The sequence below is a fragment of the Trichomycterus rosablanca genome, chromosome 2 (assembly GCF_030014385.1).
Source record: "Trichomycterus rosablanca isolate fTriRos1 chromosome 2, fTriRos1.hap1, whole genome shotgun sequence".
NCBI classification, from domain to species: domain Eukaryota; kingdom Metazoa; phylum Chordata; class Actinopteri; order Siluriformes; family Trichomycteridae; genus Trichomycterus; species Trichomycterus rosablanca.
Genome location: NC_085989.1, coordinates 58058993 through 58082168, shown reverse-complemented (window position 1 = coordinate 58082168; position 23176 = coordinate 58058993). Strand labels below are relative to the sequence as shown.

The window sequence follows — 23176 nt, the reverse complement described above, 5'->3', positions numbered from 1 at the left end:
ACCTAAATGGTCAAATACTGTAAAGAAGAACAGGAAACCAACAGGCAAATGGCGCGAAAACAGAAAAGGACTCTGGGAAACTGAGTTCTATAACTCTTAACATGAAGATAATTCATATATATACACAGCATATTTTAAGGGGTCCTACATGTACCTACCTCAGAAATTAAAAGACATTTAGATAAATAAAAGATAATATCACATATACAGTATTTTATTTTTTTTAAGAGAAATAATAATGAAAGGAAACTTTGTCATAATTTGTCTTCAATTTCAGTTTAAAAAAATAAGGAAAAAATCGGATCGTGAACCCAGTATCGTGAATCGCATCGCGGGTACTGTACCACACTGTACTGTACCATACTGTACTGTACCACACTGTACTGTACCACACTGTACTGTACCTCACTGTACTGTACCACACTGTACTGTACCACACTGTACTGTACCTCACTGTACTGTACCATACTGTACTGTACCATACTGTACTGTACCATACTGTACTGTACCTCACTGTACTGTTCCTCACTGTACTGTACCACACTGTACTGTACCATACTGTACTGTACCACACTACTGTACCGTACTGTACCTCACTGTACTGTACCATACTGTACTGTACCACACTGTACTGTACCACACTGTACTGTACCATACTGTACTGTACCACACTGTACTGTACCATACTGTACTGTACCTCACTGTACTGTACCACACTGTACTGTACCTCACTGTACTGTACCATACTGTACTGTACCATACTGTACTGTACCTCACTGTACTGTACCATACTGTACTGTACCACACTGTACTGTACCATACTGTACTGTACCATACTGTACTGTACCTCACTGTACTGTACCACACTGTACTGTACCATACTGTACTGTACCACACTGTACTGTACCACACTGTACTGTACCATACTGTACTGTACCATACTGTACTGTACCTCACTGTACTGTACCATACTGTACTGTACCACACTGTACTGTACCATACTGTACTGTACCATACTGTACTGTACCTCACTGTACTGTACCATACTGTACTGTACCACACTGTACTGTACCATACTGTACTGTACCTCACTGTACTGTACCACACTGTACTGTACCATACTGTACTGTACCACACTGTACTGTACCATACTGTACTGTACCATACTGTACTGTACCTCACTGTACTGTACCACACTGTACTGTACCATACTGTACTATACTGTACCACACTGTACTGTACCATACTGTACTGTACCATACTGTACTGTACCATACTCACACTGTACTGTACCACACTGTACTGTACCATACTGTACTGTACCTCACTGTACTGTACCACACTGTACTGTACCATACTGTACTGTACCGTACCACACTGTACTGTACCACACTGTACTGTACCTGACTGTACTGTACCACACTGTACTGTACCATACTGTACTATACTGTACCACACTGTACTGTACCATACTGTACCTCACTGTACTGTACCATACTGTACTGTACCACACTGTACTGTACCACACTGTACCTCACTGTACTGTACCATACTGTACTGTACCATACTGTAGTGTACCTCACTGTACTGTTACCATACTGTACCACACTGTACTGTACCATACTGTACCTCACTGTACTGTACCATACTGTACTCTACTGTACCTCACTGTACTGTACCATACTGTACTGTACCATACTGTACCATACTGTACTTTACTGTACCTCACTGTACTGTACCTCACTGTACTGTACCATACTGTACTGTACCATACTGTAGTGTACCTCACTGTACTGTTCCCATACTGCACCACACTGTACTGTACCATACTGTACTCTACTGTACCTCACTGTACTGTACCATACTGTACTCTACTGTACCTCACTGTACTGTACCATACTGTACTGTACCATACTGTAGTGTACCTCACTGTAGTTACCATACTGTACCCCACTGTACTGTACCACACTGTACTGTACCATACTGTACTGTACCATACTGTACCTCACTGTACTGTACCACACTGTACTGTACCACACTGTACTGTACCTCACTGTACTGTACCACACTGTACTGTACCATACTGTACTGTACCTCACTGTACTGTACCACACTGTACTGTACAATACTGTACCACACTGTACTGTACCTTACTTTACTGTACCACACTGTACTGTACCACACTGTACTGAACCATACTGTACTGAACCATACTGTACCATACCGTACTGAACCATACTGTACTGTACCATACTGTACTGAACCTCACTGTACTGTACCTCACTGTACTGTACAATACTGTACCATACTGTACTATACCTCACTGTACTGTACTATACTGTACCATACTGTACTGTACCACACTGTACTGTACCACACTGTACTGTACCACACTGTACCATACTGTACTATACCTCACTGTACTATACTGTACTGTACCACACTGTACCATACTGTACTGTACCACACTGTGCTGTATTACACTGTACTGTACCTCACTGTCCTGTACCACACTGTACTGTACCTCACTGTATTGTACTATACTGTACTGTACCTCACTGTGCTGTACAATACTGTACCACACTGTACTGTACCTCACTGTACTGTACCTCACTGTACTGTCCAATACTGTACCATACTGTACTATACCTCACTGTACTATACTGTACTGTACCTCACTGTACTGTCCAATACTGTACCACACTGTACTGTACCACACTGTACTGTACCACACTGTACTGTACCTCACTGTACTGTACCACACTGTACCATACTGTACTATACCTCACTGTACTGTACCACACTGTCCTGTACCTCACTGTACTGTACCTCACTGTACTGTACCTCACTGTACTGTACCACACTGTACTGTACCACACTGTACTGTACCATACTGTACCACACTGTACTGTACCACACTGTCCTGTACCTCACTGTACTGTACCACACTGTACTGTACCACACTGTCCTGTACCTCACTGTACTGTACCACACTGTACTGTACCATACTGTACCTCACTGTACTGTACCACACTGTACTGTACCATACTGTACCACACTGTACTGTACCACACTGTACTGTACCTCACTGTACTGTACCTCACTGTACTGTACCACACTGTACCATACTGTACTATACCTCACTGTACTGTACCACACTGTCCTGTACCTCACTGTACTGTACCTCACTGTACTGTACCTCACTGTACTGTACCACACTGTACTGTACCACACTGTACCACACTGTACTGTACCACACTGTCCTGTACCTCACTGTACTGTACCACACTGTACTGTACCACACTGTCCTGTACCTCACTGTACTGTACCACACTGTACTGTACCATACTGTACTGTCTTGTACCATACTGTCTGGTGGAAAAGTGGCATAATGCTTTATATTTACTTACAGAAGTAAGTGCCATCTTCATCTTCCTCCTTTATCTGTTTCTCCTGGAATCCTTCATGTTGTAGATCCATGGTGGTGATGTGTCTCTCTTCTGCTCACTGCATTATTAAACATCTAATAGACAGACAGACACATGGATGGATGTACTTTATTACTTTATGTAGTTTCAGGTCGGGACCCTAAAAGAGATACTGGCTGATCAAGATATGTAATTTATGTAACAAGGCAGCAAACACGAATTCCAAAATAGTTGGGACACTTTCTGACAATGCAATAAAACTGAAATCGGTCACTTTAATTTGCTCGAACGTTTATTTGATAGACAAAGAAACACAGGATGAATAAAGATGCTGAGTTGCTGAGATACATATCTAGTTTATATTAAGACTTAAAGAACTTGACGTGTTTCTATAAAACTGTAAAACTAATAACGAGCAACTGATTCATTTTGCTGGATCAGTTGAGACGAATCGGTTCATCAGTACTGAATCGTGTGATGCTAACAGTTAACGGAGCAGCTAGCAGTTCGCGTTTTTAAATGAGAAAAGAGTTAACGCTCCTCAAATCCTTACAGTAGTATTTTATTATAAACTCTAGTTTTATTATTAATTAGAATGTAGTTAATTAAAGAGCAATAAATAAATGAATATTTTACTTACAGATGATTCACTTTAGTACAAACACATTAACCGCTGTAGCTGCTTCTGCTCCTCTTCTCTGAACTGAGCTGGTTGATCTACCATGTTAAGGTTGATGATTTCCACCTGCTGGACTGCAGAGTTAATACTGAAACCACCACTATATACACTGATCAGTCATAACATTAAAACCACCTCCTGGTTTCTACACTCACTGTCCATTTTATTTTGGAGTTTTTAAACACCTCACTGTCACTGCTGGACTGAAAATCGTCCACCAAGCAAAAATATCCAGCCAACAGCGCCCCGTGGGCAGCGTCCTGTGACCACTGATCAAGGTCTAGAAGATGACTTTACATCTACAATGTGGACCAACTAGGTAGGAGTGTCTAATAGAGTGGACAGTGAGTGGACACGGTATTTAAAAACTCCACTCATACCAGCACAACACACACTAACACACCAGCACCATGTCAGTGTCGCTGCAGTGCTGAGAATCATCCAGCACCTAAATAATACCTGCTCTGTGGGGGTCCTGACCATTGAAGAACAGCGTGAAAGGAGGTAACAAAGCATGTAGAGAAACAGATGGACTACAGTCAGTAATTGTAGAACTACAAAGTGCTTCTACAGTGCCTTGCAAAAGTATTCAGCCCCCTTAAACTTTTCAACCTTTTGCCACATTTCAGGCTTCAAACATAACGATATGAAATTGTAATTTTTTGTGAAGAATCAACAACAAGTGGGACACAATCGTGAAGTGGAACGAAATTTATTGGATATTTTAAACTTTTTTTAGAAATAAAAAACTGAAAAGTGGGGCGTGCAATATTATTCAGCCCCCTTGCGTTAATACTTTGTAGCGCCACCTTTTGCTGCGATTACAGCTGCAAGTCGCTTGGGGTATGTCTCTATCAGTTTTGCACATCGAGAGACAGAAATTTTTGCCCATTCTTCCTTGCAAAACAGCTCGAGCTCAGTGAGGTTGGATGGAGAGCGTTTGTGAACAGCAGTTTTCAGCTCTTTCCACAGATTCTCGATGGGATTCAGGTCTGGACTTTGACTTGGCCATTCTAACACCTGGATACGTTTATTTGTGAACCATTCCATTGTAGATTTTGCTTTATGTTTTGGATCATTGTCTTGTTGGAAGATAAATCTCCGTCCCAGTCTCAGGTCTTTTGCAGACTGCAACAGGTTTTCTTCCAGAAGGGTCCTGTATTTGGCTTCATCCATCTTCCCATCAATTTTAACCATCTTCCCTGTCCCTGCTGAAGAAAAGCAGGCCCAAACCATGATGCTGCCACCACCATGTTTGACAGTGGGGATGGTGTGTTCAGGGTGATGAGCTGTGTTGCTTTTACGCCAAACATAACGTTTTGCATTGTGGCCAAAAAGTTCGATTTTGGTTTCATCTGACCGGAGCACCTTCTTCCACATGTTTGGTGTGTCTCCCAGGTGACTTTTTATAGATATCTTTGAGAAATGGCTTTCTTCTTGCCACTCTTCCATAAAGGCCAGATTTGTGCAGTGTACGACTGATTGTGTCCTATGGACAGAGTCTCCCACCTCAGCTGTAGATCTCTGCAGTTCATTCAGAGTGATCATGGGCCTCTTGGCTGCATCCCTGATCAGTCTTCTCCTTGTTTGAGCTGAAAGTTTAGAGGGACGGCCGGGTCTTGGTAGATTTGCAGTGGTCTGATACTCCTTCCATTTCAATATGATCGCTTGCACAGTGCTCCTTGAGATGTTTAAAGCTTGGGAAATCTTTTTGTATCCAAATCCGGCTTTAAACTTCTCCACAACAGTATCTCGGACCTGCCTGGTGTGTTCCTTGGTCTTCATGATGCTCTCTGCGCTTTAAACAGAACTCTGAGACTGTCACAGAGCAGGTGCATTTATACGAAGACTTGATTACACACAGGTGGATTCTATTTATCACCATCAGTCATTTAGGTCAACATTGGATCATTCAGAGATCCTCACTGAACTTCTGGAGTGAGTTTGCTGCACTGAAAGTAAAGGGGCTGAATAATATTGCACGCCCCACTTTTTAGTTTTTTATTTCTAAAAAAAGTTTAAAATATCCAATAAATTTCGTTCCACTTCACGATTGTGTCCCACTTGTTGTTGATTCTTCACAAAAAATTACAATTTCATATCGTTATGTTTGAAGCCTGAAATGTGGCAAAAGGTTGAAAAGTTCAAGGGGGCTGAATACTTTTGCAAGGCACTGTATATGGTAAGTGGAGCTGATAAAATGTTATGTTAATGTTATGGCTGATCAGTATTTGTAATCACTTACACTAAATCCTTTTAATGCTGCTGTTCATCTTGTAACAAACTCTATAGATTAAACCATGATGAATGATCCATCCTAGAGAAGATCATGATGCTAACTAGAAGGATTTATGTTAATCTAAACTGGTGGTTGACCAGCTAAATCAGGGGTCCCACACTTTTGTGGCTTGAGAGCTTCTATTTCAGTCGACAGGTCATAACGAACTACTTTTTAAGGTCTGCCTCATCATGTTTCAAAAAAGCTACAAAGCTTCAGTTCCTATATTGACATTTAGCATTACAGGTTCACACTGACCTTATTCTGATGATTTACTCAATGGTATCAGTCAGGTTTATGTTTCTGGACAGGAGCTGCTGATACTGATTCTCAAGCAGCTTACAAGTGTTCATCAGTAAGAGTGGAGCGATATTTACACTTCATTATTTTCATGTTGGAAAAGGCTGATTTACACAAGCAGGTTGATCCAAAAATGCAGGCAGTCAAATATGTGGCACATTTTTATATGTTTGGATATTTTATCTCAGCCAGCAGATTCCAAAACTGTCCAGCAGAGGCTTTTAACTTCATATGAATGTCAGATTGAGGTATGTATGAATGAAACAGCATCTCTGCAGCGTTCTCACCCAAATTAAAGCGTTTTTGACTGGTGCTTTGTTGTGACTCTCATCTTCACAAACAGTGCAGGTTACAAAAGGAAAAACGCAAAAATGGCACAAACTGGCTACTGATGAATGAAAACTTTCTAGATTAGCGGTGCTTTAGGTGGGCAGAGGCGTAGCTCTGGTAACAAACCGAAAATTCAAGAAACGGTGGCCACATTTCATGTCAATCACGTTGACCTGTTTGAATGAGGCGCGATTTCCCAGCGTGCACTGACGTATTGCCACCCCTGAGCTAAACCATCAATATAACTATCATAACAATGCAGAGCAGCTAAACCAATGATTATTCATTCTCCATCATCACCTGCAAACACTGAGTGCGAATCAGAAAGGGGTGGTTTGCCCTCATCGTCCTTTAGGTTCATTTAAATGTTTCTCGTAAGGTTAGTGTCTTATAATTTATTGCTTATATTAATGAACTAGTATTGTTAGATGTCATTCAATTTACAAGAAAATTAATAACGTATACCCTGCCATGTAGAGCTGTATGGAGCACGAACTTTACCAATATCTTACCTGCCATCTATTGGGACCGGCAGAAAACATTGAGGTGCAGAGGACTTGTAATGTCCATTCCATAATTCAAATAAAAGTCCAAGGAAATTTACGTTAACACACAAAAGTGCATTTTTTATTTACATTTACCATACTTTCCCAACTTTTACTGATTTGGAGTTGTATATTTATTACAAAAACCCAAAACAATACAATGCAAACATGCAAAAATTAGTGTCATCACAAAGTAGTGTACAGTTTATAAAGAAACAATACTGTTAGAAGGCTAACAAAACAAGTTAAGCTTCTGCTGTCTACCATATTGATCTACCGAGAGTCCTGGGTTACTTGTCCACAACACTCAGTGATCTACCAAGAGTCCTGGGTTACTTGTCCACAACACTCAGTGATCTTCCTGTAAAGTACTAGGTTAGTTGTCCACTAAAATCAATGCTCCAAGTGCCATGGTTACTCATCAACCACAGTCAATGAATGATCTACCAAGAGTCCTGTTATTTTGTCCACGATTCTGTGTGATCTAGCAGGAGTAGTAGCCCTGGGTTACTTGTGATCTACCAAGAACCAGACTACATGATCTACCAACAGCCTTGGGTAATTTGTCCACCACAGTTAGTGATCTACCAAGTATCATGGTTATTAGTCCACCACTGTCAGTGATCTACCAAGAGTCCAGACTTACTCGCCCAGCACACTCAGTGATCTACCAAAAGTCCTGGGTTACTTGTCCACCACACTCAGTGATCTACCAAGAGTCCAGACTTACTCACCCACCACACTCAGTGATCTACCAAAAGTCCTGGGTTACTTGTCCAACACACTCAGTGATCCACCAAGAGTCCTGGGTTACTTGTCCACCACAGTCAGTGATCTATTTAAGGACTGAGAAACTTGTCCACCACACTCAGTGATCTTCCAAAAGTACTAGGATAATTGTCCACTAAAATCAATGCTCTACCAAGTGCCATGGTTACTCATCAAACACAGTCAATGAATGATCTACCAAGAGTCCTGTTATTTTGTCCACGATTCTGTGTGATCTAGCAGGAGTAATAGCCCTGGGTTACTTGTGATCTGTATGTGACTTGTGAAATGTAAAATGTAAATGTAAATGTGATCTACCAAGAGTTTTAGGTTACTTGTCCACCACACTCCATGATCTGTCAGGAGCCTTGGGTTACTTGTCCACCACAGACAATGATCTACCAAGACTCCTGGGTTACTTGTCCACAACAGTCAGTAATCTATCAAGAGTCCTGGGTTACTTGTCCACAACACTCAGTGATCTACCAAAAGTACTAGGTTAGTTGTCCACTACAATCAATGATTTACCTAGTGTCCTGGGTTACTTGTGCACCACAGACAGTAATCTATCAAGAGTCCTGTTATTTTGTCGACCATTCTGTGTGATCTAACAATAGTCCTGGGTTACTTGTGATCTACCAAGAGTTCTAGATTACTTGTCCACCACAGTCTACCGAGTGTCATGGTTATTAGTCAACCACAGTCAGTGATCTAGCAAAAGTCCTGGGTTACTTATCCATCACAGTCAGTGATCTACCAAAAGTCCTAGTCCTTGGTTTCTTGTCATTCAGTCATAGTCGTGATCTAGCAAAAGTCCTAGTCCTGGGTTACCTGTCCCCCATACTCAGTGATCTGCCAAGTCTTGGGTTACTTGTCCATCACAGTCAGTGATCTACCAAAAGTACTAGGTTAGTTGTCCACAACACTTAGTGATCTACCTAGTGTCCTGGGTTACTTGTGCACCATAGTCAGGGATCTACCGAGAGACCTGGGTTTTGTCCACAACAGTCCTTGGTTACTTGTCATGCAGTCAGTAATCCACCAAGATGTGGATACATGGTTACTCGACAACCACAGTGATCTAGCAAAAGTCCTGTTACTTGTCCACCATTCTGTGTGATCTAGCAAGATTAATAGTCACAGGTTACTTGTCCAACACATTTGGTGATCTACCAAAAGTTTTAGGTTACTTGGCCACAACAGTCAGTGATCAACCAAGAGTCCTGGATTACTCGTCCACCACAGCCAGTAACCTAGTAAGAGTCCTCCATTACCTGTTCACCATTCTGTGTGATCTAGCAAGAGTAATAGTCCCAGGTTACTTGTCCAACACAGTCAGTCCCGGAGTCCTAATCATGGGTTCCCTGTCCCCCACACTCACTTACACTCTACTGGGTTAACTGGAATTACAAACACGACCTTGATGGAGAAGCCTGTGCTAGGATTACAGCGATAAGAAAAGATGTTTCCTCTTTAGTCCTGGTCAGGGACCTATAATAATAAAACAGTTATCAGCAAAAACATTGGGACAATGAAAGTACCAGCAGATCTAGAAGAAAACACAGCACTGATCCAAGAGCAAGTAACAGACACCAAGTCAATAATTCATCTGCTGGTAAGAAACACTGTGGGTTCAGAGCTTAACCTCTCAAAATTCTCTCCAGTGTGAGTGCGCTGGTGTATTTTCAGATGACTCTTTTGATTAAAACTTTTTTCACACTGTGAGCACTGATACGGTTTCTCTCCGGTGTGAATGCGCTGGTGTATTTTGACATGACTCTGTTTATTAAAGCTCTTCCCACACTGTGAGCACTCATAGGGTTTCTCCCCCGTGTGAACGTGCTGGTGCCTTTTAAGATCATTCTGTCGATTAAAACTCTTCCCACACTGGGAGCACTGAAACGGTTTCTCTCCAGTGTGAATGCGCTGGTGTATTTTGAGATTACTCTGTTTATTAAAACTCCTTCCACACTGTGAGCACTGATACGGTTTCTCTCCAGTGTGAATGTGCTGGTGCCTTTTAAGATCATTATGCTGTTTAAAGCTCTTCCCACACTGTGAGCACTGATACGGCCTCTCTCCAGTGTGAGCATGTTGGTGTCTTTTGAGATCACTCTGATAGTTAAAACTCTTTCCACACTGTGAGCACTGATACGGTTTATCTTCAGTGTGAATGCGCTGGTGTCTTTTGAGAACACACTGGTGAGTAAAGCTTTTCCCACAATGAGAGCATTGATATGGTTTTTCTCTAGTGCTTATGCACTTGTGTATTTTGAGGTGACTCTGTCGATTAAAACTCTTCGCACACTGTAAGCACTTGTAAGGTTTCTCCCCAGTGTGAATGCGCTGATGCATTTTGAGATGAATCTGTTGATTAAAACTCCTTCCACATTGTGAACACTGATATGGTTTCTCACCTGTGTGAATGAGCTGGTGACTTTTAAGAACACTCTGTTGATTAAAACTCTTTCCACACTCTGAGCACTGATAGGGTTTCTCTCCAGTGTGAATGCGCTGGTGTATTTTAAGGTGACTCTGTCGATAAAAACTCTTTCTACACAGTAAGCACTGGTAGAGCTTCTCTCCAGTGTGAATGCGCTGGTGATTTTTGAGAACACTCTGTTGACTAAAACTCTTCCCACACTGCAAGCACTGATAGGGTCTCTCTCCGGTGTGAATGCGCTGGTGTATTCTGAGATGACTGTGTTGATTAAAACTCTTTCCACAATGTAAGCAGTGATAGAGTTTCTCTCCAGTGTGAATGCGCTGGTGTATATTAAGAATACTCTGTTGATTAAATCTCTTTCCACAGTGTGAGCACTGATACAGTTTTTCTCCTGTATGAATGTGCTGGTGTCTTTTAAGATGACTCAGTTTATTAAACCTCTTCCCACACTGTGAGCACTGATACGGTTTCTCATCGGTGTGAGTGCGCTGGTGACTTTTGAGAGTGCTTTGCTGATTAAAGCTCTTTCCACACTGTGAGCACTGATAGGGTTTCTCTCCAGTGTGAATGCGCTGGTGTCTTTTGAGAGTGCCCTGTTTGTTAAAACTCTTTCCACACTGCAAGCACCGATACGGTTTCTCTCCGGTGTGAATGCGCTGGTGTTCTTGGAGATTACTCTGTTTATTGAAACTCTTCCCACACTGTGAGCACTGATATGGTTTCTCTCCGGTGTGAATGCGCTGGTGCACTTTAAGAGCGCTCTGAGAACTAAAGCTTTTTCCACACTCCAAGCAGATGGTACTTCCTTTCTGTGTGTGACTGAGAGAGGTGTTAATGCTGACAGTACCAGAGGACGTTTGCTGATTACTGGAGCTTCTGGTGGGCGTCAGATCCTCATGTTCTGTCTCAGATTTCACCAGCGCATCATATTTATCATGGTTGCAGCTCTTGATGTGATTGTGGAGGTGATTTTGGGTTGTACAGGGGACGCTGTTGTTCATTTCTAAAGCAGAAAAAATAAAATGCATTTTTAATAATAAATAAAATGATTGATTCCCTTCTTACACTTAAAATCCACTGTGTGATGGTCCATTCCAGATGCCTCCGAGCCCAAAGAACTCAATGTCGCCTCTAGACATGCTTAACATTCGAATCTCAGCTCTACTACCGACAGGCTGGGTGCCTCCCGGCGGGCACAGCCTCTACAGAAGTAGAGGAACGTGAAGATCAGTGTGTGACTCTCCATGAGTGAGACTGGCGTCATGCTCGAATCCACCATGGTATGGGCAAAATAGCAGAACACTAATTGGCTAAGCCGAGTCTCTGCATACTTTCTACACTCACTGTCCATGTTATCAGCTCCACTTACCATATAGAAGCACTTTGTAGTTCTACAATTACTGACTGTAGGCCATCTGTTTCTCTACATGCTTTGTTACCCCCTTTCATGCTGTTCTTCAATGGTCAGGACCCCCACAGGACCACCACAGAGCAGGTATTATTTAGGTGGTGGATGATTCTCAGCACTGCAGTGACACTGACATGGTGCTGGTGTGTTAGTGTGTGTTGTGCTGGTATGAGTGGATCTAAACACCTCACTGCCACTGCTGGACTGAGAATCGTCCACCAACCAAAAATATCCAGCCAACAGCGCCCCGTGGGCAGCGTCCTGTGCCCACTGATGAAGGTCTAGAAGATGAGCGACTCAAACAGCAGCAGTAGATGAGCGATCATCTCTGACTTTACATCTACAAGGTGGACCGACTAGGTAGGCGTGTCTAATAGAAAGGACAGTGAGTGGACACGGTGTTTAAAAACTCCAGCAGCGCTGCTGTGTCTGATCCACTCATACCAGCACAACACACACTAACACACCACCACCACCATGTCAGTGTCACTGCAGTGCTGAGAATCATCCACCACCTAAATAATACCTGCTCTGTGGGGGTCCTGGCCATTGAAGAACAGTGGAGAAACAGATGGACTACAGTCAGTAATTGTAGAACTATAAAGTGCTTCTATATGGTTTTAATGTTATGGTCGATGACACAAATGAATCTTTATTAAAGACGTTATTTTGCTCAGAATAATAAAAAGTCTAATTGAGTTCACCTTCATCTTCAGGTTCTTCCTTCTTTACAAGCTTTATCTGGAAACCTCCATGCTGTTGGTCCTCTGGGGCTCCGTGTCCCTCAGTGATCGAGGTTTCTTCACCTGAAATTCCATCAATACATAAAAAAGAAAGTCAACTACTGGAGGAAATGAAAGGTTGTGTGTTTTAGCATTTAGCAGGAACTTTTATCCACCGTGACTCAATACAATCTAAGCAACTGATGCTTGAGGGCCTTGCCCCTTAGTGGCCCAACAGCAGGAACTTGGGCAATGATGGGGCTTAAACCAGTGACCTTTTGTTCACTACTCCAGGACCCTAACCGCTGAGCTACCACTGCCTGGCAGTTTTGTTCATTTCAACTGATCTGGTGGTCATCCTTTTCATTTCCTCATTGACCATAAGAAAAAACCAAGGAGGACACGGTGGGCAGAAGCAACTATAAATTAAAGGTTCATAACTAACACACAATTAATACAGTGAAAAAGCAAAAAACCAGGACACTACAATACATTTAGACACAAATTAAGTCGTATTAAATACAAGATGTTGTTTTGCTTACAGAGTTCATCTTCAGGTTCTTCCTTCTTCACAGGCTTCATCTGGAAACCTTCAGTCTGTTGATCCTCTGGGGTCAAGTGTTCCTCTGAGGTGACATGTTCCACAGGGATTATGGATCCTTCACCTGAAATTCCATCAAAATGTGAAGAAGAAACTCAACAACTGGAGGGAATGTAGGGTTGTGGGTTTGGTCCAATTACAAATGAATCCTAGTCTGATTAAAACTTAAATCCAGACTGGAGTGTAGCAGCACTTCTCCACATTCTCTTATTATTTACACTGATTAGTGACTCTAATACTAACCATACTGTCTGGTGGAAAAGTGCCATATTGCTCCATATTTACTTACAGAAGTAACCGTCATCGTCATCTTCTTCCTTTTTTACTATTTTCTCCTGGAATCCTTCATTTTGTAGATCCACAAGGTCGACGTGTACTTCTTCTGCTGACTGCATTATTGAACATCTAATAGATAGACAGACAGACAGACAGACAGACAGACAGGCAGACAGATAGAGTTTTTTTTCCCCAATAGCAAGCAAAAGCATGGACTCATCTGACCACAGCACAAGTTTCCACTGTATGTCAGTCCATCTGAGATGAGTTTGGGTCCAAAGAACTCATGTAGTCAAAGCCGCCAAACTGTTATCAGTCCTGATCATCTTTGACCCATCTGCAGCCTATGAGACAGTAAATCACAAGACTCCTGTCTCCTATTCATTCCTGTCCATTGGAAGGGAACCAACCAGGTGTCATGAAGGGAATCTACATGGTTTTTTTCCCCGAATCTTTCAGATTTGGGGTTGTAGCTTCCACTACTCTAAAACTTATGCACTCTTTTTACTAAAACCGGAACCATTACGCTTCTTCTCCACTCCTCAGGCATCCCCTCACATTCCAAGATTAAAAACTCCACTGCCATTTCTCCTAAACATGTCATCAGGTTCTTTCTCATAACCTCTGCACTTCCTGTCTCACTATCTTTACGTATTTCCACCTTCTCAGTACACTCTCCTCATTTGTCAGCACATGTACATATTCTTTGCAGCTCTGTTCTTTTGTCTTGCCAATCATTCCTTAACTCATCTCCCACTTCAGATTATGTCCCTACTGCTCTTAAAACCTTTGCTAACACTCCCATTCTCGAGAAGCTAAATCTGGACACAGACCCGAGGTGGTTCTGACGGAAACCCGTTTACCCACCCGAGGTTGAAGCCTGCAAGACGAGACTGCTGTGCCAACACCGCTGCTCCTGCTAGATATGATGGGAACCTGGCGAGTTTGCCCCAAAAATGTCCAGGACTTTATTACAGACTGGACTGAATAATGAAGAACTCCAATTGCTTGTTTATGTATATAGGATTTTTTGGTAGTTATATTTTTAGTTTAATTTAATTTTGTGTTGGTATGATTTGTGTTAATCCTATTCAATTAAATGATCCTCCGGGCCACCCGAGGAGGACGGAGGTCCCTGCTGAGTCTGGTTCCTCTCAAGGTTTCTTCCTCTAAAATAAGGGAGTTGTTCCTGCCACTGTCGACCTCGGTTTTTGGTCTGTCGGTCCTGGATTCTGTAAAGTTGCTTTAGGACAATGTGTATTGTAAAAAGCGCTATGCAAATACATTTGACTTGACTTGACACAGCCACTCTCGAACATATCTGCCGATTATAATCTGCCCTTTTAGCCAAGCTGTTAGGTCATATTGTCTCAAAAATCTTTTTTAACATTTTCAATACAGTTTCTGTGCAATGCATAGCATTGACTTTTTTTTACCAGGTTTTTATTGATCTTTTCATTTCTAGTGATTCAGGTCAAATAAATATTCTCTTTAGATAGATTTAAGTGCTGCATTTAACATTATTTATGACCACCTATCTACCAATTGATGTTGTGGTAACTTAAACTAAATACTGATAAACTGAAATTTTACTCATTGGCCCTAAGTCTGTAACTGCAAATTCTACTGACCTCACACTTCACCTGGATGGTGACATTATAAAAAAAATCAACAGTAGTCTTTAAATCGGGTTTATTTTTTTATCCTGGTATTTCATATTGGTCAAAACAGGCTTTTTAATATCTGGGTGATTCTTCAATTGCGGGCTCTTTTGACCATCTTAACTTTTGAAAAATAAAATTAGTAATAATTTAGTTTTAATTATGTCAAGATAATGCTTACATGCTTTAGAGCAAAGACGTAATGATGGCCACAATTGAATTTTAATATTTCATATTTATCTGCGAAGTGGCATAGCAAAATGTCATTATGTGTTGGTAATGACGTGTTGCGGTAATGACAATTTTTACTTTTTTTAAGAAAAAAACTAGCTAGGCCATGGATTTGCTAAAGCTAGTCAACAGCTAGTACAAGATGCACTTTCAATACATATAAATAATGTGCACATTTCTTTTTTTTTTTGGTAAAGTACTGCCATACTGATGTACATGGTAATGACACTGAATAGATATACTCTATGATCAGGAGGAATACGTGATTAAATTACTTAAATTTTTAGACATTGAAATGTTAATTTTCTCTCATGGCTGGCATGTGCTTCCTTGCGAGTCTTTGTTTCCATGGTTACAACATAAACAAGTGTTACCTTCAAATGATTCCCTACAGAAACCGTACACTGTTGCGGTAATGACGATAATCCTGGGGACAGTAATATATTGCTCAAAAATATGCACAGGTTGTACAAATATGGAAAAAAAATTACATTTTGTTTCTTTTTAAGTTATTATAAAACAAAAAAAGTAGCAAAATATTGATGTTTAAATCATCATAAAAAATGGAAATCATAATTATTTTGGTATGTAATTTTTTTTTGTGATGCAATGAATGATCTTTTTAATACCTAAAATATTTGTTTTGTAATAAAGTATTTTTAACACACATTTATATCTTAGGGACGTAAAAGTTCCCCCAATTGAAGAATCACCCACCTATAACAGTGCTCATCTTCGGCCTTATCTTGGTGTGTTTCTATAAAAGTGTAAAACAAACTGTAAACAAAGCATAAAGAACTTTTGGTGTGTTTGTATAAAACCGACGTTTAATAATGAGGAAACTATGAATCGTTCCGATCTGTTGATTCTGTTTGCTGAATCAAATTAAAAGAATCGGTTCGTCGGTACTGAATCATGTGTGATGCTAACAGTTAGCAGAGAAGATAGCCGTTTGTATGTTTAAATAAGAAGAGAATTAAAGCTCCTTAAATCATAACAGAGATATTTTATAATGACCTCTAGTTTTATTATTGATTATAATGTACTTAATTAATGAAAGTGTAATAAATAAATAAATGAATATTTTACTTACAGATGATTCAGTTTAGTACAAACACATCAGCTGCTGGAGCTGCTTCTTCTTCTGTGGTGAGCTGAGGAGCTCATTAAAGCCACCTGCTGCACTGGAAAACTGAGCATAAATCGCAATGCTGTGTAACTAACTAAACTATTCCTGCCACCACCTTACATCATCTCCAGCCTTGTTCAGGTTACATCAGCTTTCCATTTTCTTCTGTCACCCTGTTTTCTTCCTTCTTCTTCTTAAAACGTAACATATCAGTCTGGATTCTTTTCGTCTTTGGTCCGGAGCACACGGAGTCTATTTTTTCCAAAAAAGAGCTGGAATGCTGATTCATCTGACCACAATACACGTTTACACTGTGTGATGGTCCATCCTAGATGCCTCAGAGCCCAGAGAAGTCGACGTCGCCTCTGGACATGGTTAACATAAGGCTGCTTAAAAATAGTACAGCGTGTTCCTCTTGGAATGCTGTTTTTATAACCTTGTAGCTACACTTTATAGAGAAGTGATGTTTAAAAACAGCAAATCATTTACAAACACAAAGAAATCAAATAAACGTTTATTTAAAGTCGTGTTTTTATTACTGTTCATTACAATCATGTAATGATTCAATCATATTTGACATATTTGAAAGAAAAATCGCTCACAAAAACTCTCATACGAGCCCTCTCCAACACACGCCCTCCTACACACACACTTAATGGGGGTTTACAGTTCAGCCTACAAACTGCTATTGAAAGAAAATGATGAACATTAAAAATAACATTCACTGATTCCCACTCTGTGAGCACTGACATGTTTTCTCTTCAGTGTGAATGCGCTGGTGATTTGAAAGTCTCCCCTTATCTTGAGCACAAACACACTTCCTTTCATTCGTCGAGTTCTCTGATCAGAAAAAAAACTCTTTCCTCACTGATGCGGTTTCTCCTCAGTGTGAATGCGCTGGAGTCTTTCGAGGCGACTTCGTCGATCAAACCTCTTTTCACACTGTGAGCACTGATAACACTTCCAATGTGAATGCGCTGGTGTCTTTCGAGGGGACTAGGTTTATCAAAACTCTTTTCACACTGTGAGCACTGATATGGTTTTGTTCCAGTGTGAATGCGCTGGTGTCTTTCGAGGTGACTTCGTTGATCAAAACTCTTCTCACACTCTAAGCACTGATACGGTTTTGCTCCAGTGTGAATGCGCTGGTGATTTTTGAGGCGACTTCTTTTATCAAAACTCTTTTCACACTGTGCGCACTGATGAGGTCTTTTTCCAGTGTGAATGCGCTGGTGTACTTTCAGAGAACTTTCTGTGGTAAAACTCTTTTCACACTGTGAGCACTGATACGGTTTCTCTCCGGTGTGAACGCGCTGGTGTATTTTCAGATAACTTTCTGTGGTAAAACTCTTTTCACACTGTGAGCACTGATACGGTTTTTCTCCGGTGTGAATGAGCTGGTGTCTTTCGAGATGACTCTGTCGACCAAAAGTTTTATCACACTGTGAGCAGTGATATGGTCTCTCTCCAGTGTGAATGCGCTGATGTCTTTCGAGATGACTCTGTCGACTAAAACATTTTTCACACTGTGAGCAGTAATACGGTTTTGCTCCAGTGTGAATGCGCTGGTGTCTTTTGAAGTGACTTAGTCGACTAAAAGCTTTTTCACACTGTGAGCATTGGTAAGGTTTCTCTCCAGTGTGAATGCGCTGGTGTATTTTGAGTGCAGTCAGTTCAATAAAACCCTTCCCACACTGTGAGCACTGATATGGTTTTTCTCCCGAGTGAATGTGCTGGTGTAATCTCAGATGACTCTGTGTTGTAAAACTCTTCTCACACTGTGAGCAGGAATAAGGTTTTTCTCCAGTGTGAATGCGCTGGTGTATTGTCAGATTTGTCTGTGCTGTAAAACTCTTTCCACACTGTGAGCATTTATAAGGTTTTTCTCCAGTATGAACGCGCTGGTGACTTTTAAGTTGACTCTGTGTTGTAAAACTCTTCCCACACTGAGAGCAGGAATACGGTTTCTCTCCAGTGTGAATGCGCTGGTGACTTTTAAGTTGACCCAGTTGGTTAAAACTTTTCCCACACTGTGAGCACTGATACGGTTTCTCTCCAGTGTGAATGCGCTGGTGTTTTCTGAGAGCACCCCGGGTACTGAAGCTCTTCCCACACTGTGAGCAGACGTTTCCGTCTTCCTGTGTGGGACTGAGAGAGGTGTTAATGCTGACAGTACCAGAGGACGTTTGCTGATTACTGGAGCTTCTGGTGGGCGTCAGATCCTCACGTTCAGTCTTAATCTTCACCAGCGCATCATCATATTTATCATGGTTGCAGCTCTTGATGTGATTGTGGAGGTGATTTTGGGTTGTAGAGGAACGTGGACACGAGGAGCAGGAGGAATCCTTGTTCAGTTCTGAAGCAGAAAATAATCGAATACATTTATAACATTATAAATAATCAAATACATTTATAACATTATAAATAATAAAATACATTTATAACATTATAAATAATAAAATACATTTATAACATTATAAATAATAAAATACATTTATAACATTATAAATAATAAAACACATTTATAACATTATAAATAATAAACACTGTTAGTAATTGTTAGTCATTCATCACATCACTTGTAGTCGCTGTTCAAGATAAATAAATGAGTTTACCGAGTTCATCTTCATCTTCAGGTTCTTCCTTCTTCACAGGCTTCATCTGGAAACCTTCAAGCTGTCGGTTCACTGGAGATCCGTCACCTGAAATTCCATCAACATATGAAGAAGAAACTCAACAACTGGAGGAAATGGAAAGTCGTGGGTTTGGTTTTCTAATCACAAATGAACCGCAAAACTTCATTCCAGTACACCCGGGTCCACCTGGACTCAAACGCTGCACATTTTGCACTCTAAACTTAGTGGAGATGGTCATGTAGAGGAGGATCCTGGATAAACTGGCACATCTTGGACATTATAGCTTCTCCTCCACTTAACATTTCTCAGTGGAACTTTGAACGTGGGCACTATGACTGTCACCTCATCTTAACCCGTGTACAGTTTTTAGGGTGCCTTGATAAGTGTGTGTCATAGCCTAGTGGTTATGGTCCTGGACTAGTAATTAAAAGGTCGCTGGTTCAAGCCTCACCACTGCCAGGTTGCCACTGTTGGGTACTTGGGTTGCTTTGGATAAAAGTGTCCGCTAAATGCAGAAAATGTACAACAATGAAAACAATGGTGTAGGGCTGGGCGATATGGATCAAAAATAATATCTCGATATTTTTTTAGCTGAATGGCGATATACGATATATATCTCGATATTTTTTCATCCCATACGGTAATAACAAAAAGACACTTCTGAGACAAAGTACATGTTCCAAATATTATACAGGCACTTTTATTAACATTCAGCTGTAGATGAACAAAATGTGTAAAACAAACTGTAAACAAAGCTTAAAGAACTTTTGGTGTGTTTGTATAAAACCGATGTTTAATAATGAGGAAACTATGAATCGTTCCGATCGGTTGATTCTGTTTGCTGAATCAAAAAAAAAGAATCGGTTCGTCGGTACTGAATCATGTGTGATGCTAACAGCGGAGAAGATAGCCGTTTGTGTTTAAATAAGAAGAGAATTAAAGCTCCTTAAATCATAACAGTGATATTTTATGATGATATTTAGTTTTATTACTGATTATAATGTACTTAATTAATGAAAGCGTAATAAATGAATATGTTACTTACAGATGATTCAGTTTAGTACAAACACATCAGCTGCTGGAGCTGCTTCTTCTTCTGTGGTGAGCTGAGGAGCTCATTAAAGCCACCTGCTGCACTGGAACACTGAGCAGTTTCACTCATCTGATCTGATCTTTATAAATCGCAATGCTGTGTAACTAACTAAACTATTCCTGCCACCACCTTACATCATCTCCAGCCTTGTTCAGGTTACATCAGCTTTCCATTTTCTTCTGTCACCCTGTTTTCTTCCTTCTTCTTCTTAAAACGTAACATATCAGTCTGGATTCTTTTCGTCTTTGGTCCGGAGCACACGGAGTCTATTTTTTCCAAAAAAGAGCTGGAATGCTGATTCATCTGACCACAATACACGTTTCCACTGCGTGATGGTCCATCCTAGATGCCTCAGAGCCCAGAGAAGTCGACGTCGCGTCTGGACATGGTTAACATAAGGCTGCTTAAAAATAGTACAGCGTGTTCCTCTTGGAATGCTGTTTTTATAACCTTGTAGCTACACTTTATAGAGAAGTGATGTTTAAAAACAGCAAATCATTTACAAACACAAAGAAATCAAATAAACGTTTATTTAAAGTCGTGTTTTTATTACTGTTCATTACAATCATGTAATGATTCAATCATATTTGACATATTTGAAAGAAAAATCGCTCACAAAAACTCTCATACGAGCCCTCTCCAACACACTTAATGGGGGTTTACAGTTCAGCCTACAAACTGCTATTGAAAGAAAATTATGAACATTAAAAATAACATTCACCGATTCCCACTCTGTGAGCACTGACATGTTTTCTCTTCAGTGTGAATGCGCTGGTGATTTGAAAGTCTCCCCTTATCTTGAGCACAAACACACTTCCTTTCATTCGTCGAGTTCTCTGATCAGAAAAAAACTCTTTCCTCACTGATGCGGTTTCTCCTCAGTGTGAATGCGCTGGTGTCTTTCGAGGCGACTTCGTCGATCAAACCTCTTTTCACACTGTGAGCACTGATAACGGTTTTTCCCAATGTGAATGCGCTGGTGTCTTTCGAGGCGACTTGGTTTATCGAAACTCTTCTCACACTTTGAGCACTGATACGGTTTTGCTCCAGTGTGAATGCGCTGGTGATTTTCAAGGCGACTTCGTCGATCAAAACTCTTCTCACACTCTAAGCACTGATACGGTTTTGCTCCAGTGTGAATGCACTGGTGTCCTTCAGGGCAAATTGGTTCATCGAAACTCTTTTCACACTGTGAGCACTGATACGATTTTGCTCCAGTGTGAATGCGCTGGTGATTTTCGAGGCGACTTCTTTTATCAAAACTCTTTTCACACTGTGAGCACTGATACGGTTTCTCTCCGGTGTGAATGCGCTGGTGTATTTTCAGATACCTTTCTATGGTAAAACTCTTCTCACACTGTGAGCACTGATACGGTTTCTCTCCGGTGTGAACGTGCTGGTGTATTTTCAGATACCTTTCTGTGGTAAAACTCTTTTCACACTGTGAACACTGATACGATTTCACTCCAATGTAAATGTGCTGGTGTCTTTCGAGATGACTTTGTTGACTAAAAGTTTTATCACACTGTGAGCAGGAATAAGGTTTTTCTCCAGTGTGAATGCGCTGGTGTACTTTCAGATTTGCCAGTGCTGTAAAACTCTTCCCACACGGTGAGCAGTTATAAGGTTTTTCTCCAGTATGAACGTGCTGGTGTCTTTTCAGGCAATTCTGTGTTGTAAAACTCTTCCCACACTGTGAGCACTGATACGGTTTTTCTCCGGTGTGAATGCGCAGGTGTTTTTTAAGATTACCCCGGGTACTGAAGCTCTTCCCACACTGTGAGCACAGATATGGTTTATCTCCAGTATGAGTGCGCTGGTGTCTTTTGAGATTACTCTGGAACCTGAAGCTCTTTCCACACTGTGAGCACAGATATGGTTTCTCTCCAGTGTGAATGCGCTGGTGTATTTTGAGTTTACTCTGGGACGTAAAGCTCTTCCCACACTGTGAGCAGACCTTCCCTTCTTTCTGTGTGTGACTGAGAGAGGTGTTAATGCTGACAGTACCAGAGGACGTTTGCTGATTACTGGAGCTTCTGGTGGGCGTCAGATCCTCATGTTCAGTCTTAATCTTCACCAGCGCATCATATTTATCATGGTTGCAGCTCTTGATGTGATTGTGGAGGTGATTTTGGGTTGTAGAGGAACGTGGACACGAGGAGCAGGAGAAATCCTTGTTCAGTTCTGAAGCAGAAAATAATAAAATACATTTATAACATTATAAATAATAAAACACATTTATAACATTATAAATAATAAACACTGTTAGTAATTGTTAGTCGTTCATCACATCACTTGTAGTAGCTGTTCAAGATAAATAAATGAGTTTACCGAGTTCATCTTCATCTTCAGGTTCTTCCTTCTTCACAGGCTTCATCTGGAAACCTTCAAGCTGTCGGTCCACTGGAGATCCGTCACCTGAAATTCCATCAATATATGAAGAAGAAACTCAACAACTGGAGGAAATGTGAAGTCGTAGCGAGAACCAAAACAAAATAGGAATTTGTTTGGGCTCTCGCTCAGGTTGTTTATGTAGGTGCACTGCAGCCGTGGGTATGAGTACAAGCAGTAGTGCAGGAGTAATTTTGGAGATGGCAAGTCATTACAGCACACAGGAGGCGAGGATGGCTCATTATCCTTTTCCG

At 41.0% G+C, this 23176-nt stretch overlaps 1 pseudogene; it reads right to left on the bottom strand.

The window, feature by feature from the left end:
- Positions 1 to 22943, bottom strand: part of LOC134302895 (uncharacterized) — a 657104-nt pseudogene extending 634161 nt beyond the window's left edge.
- Between the last annotated feature and the right edge of the window lie 233 nt (positions 22944 to 23176).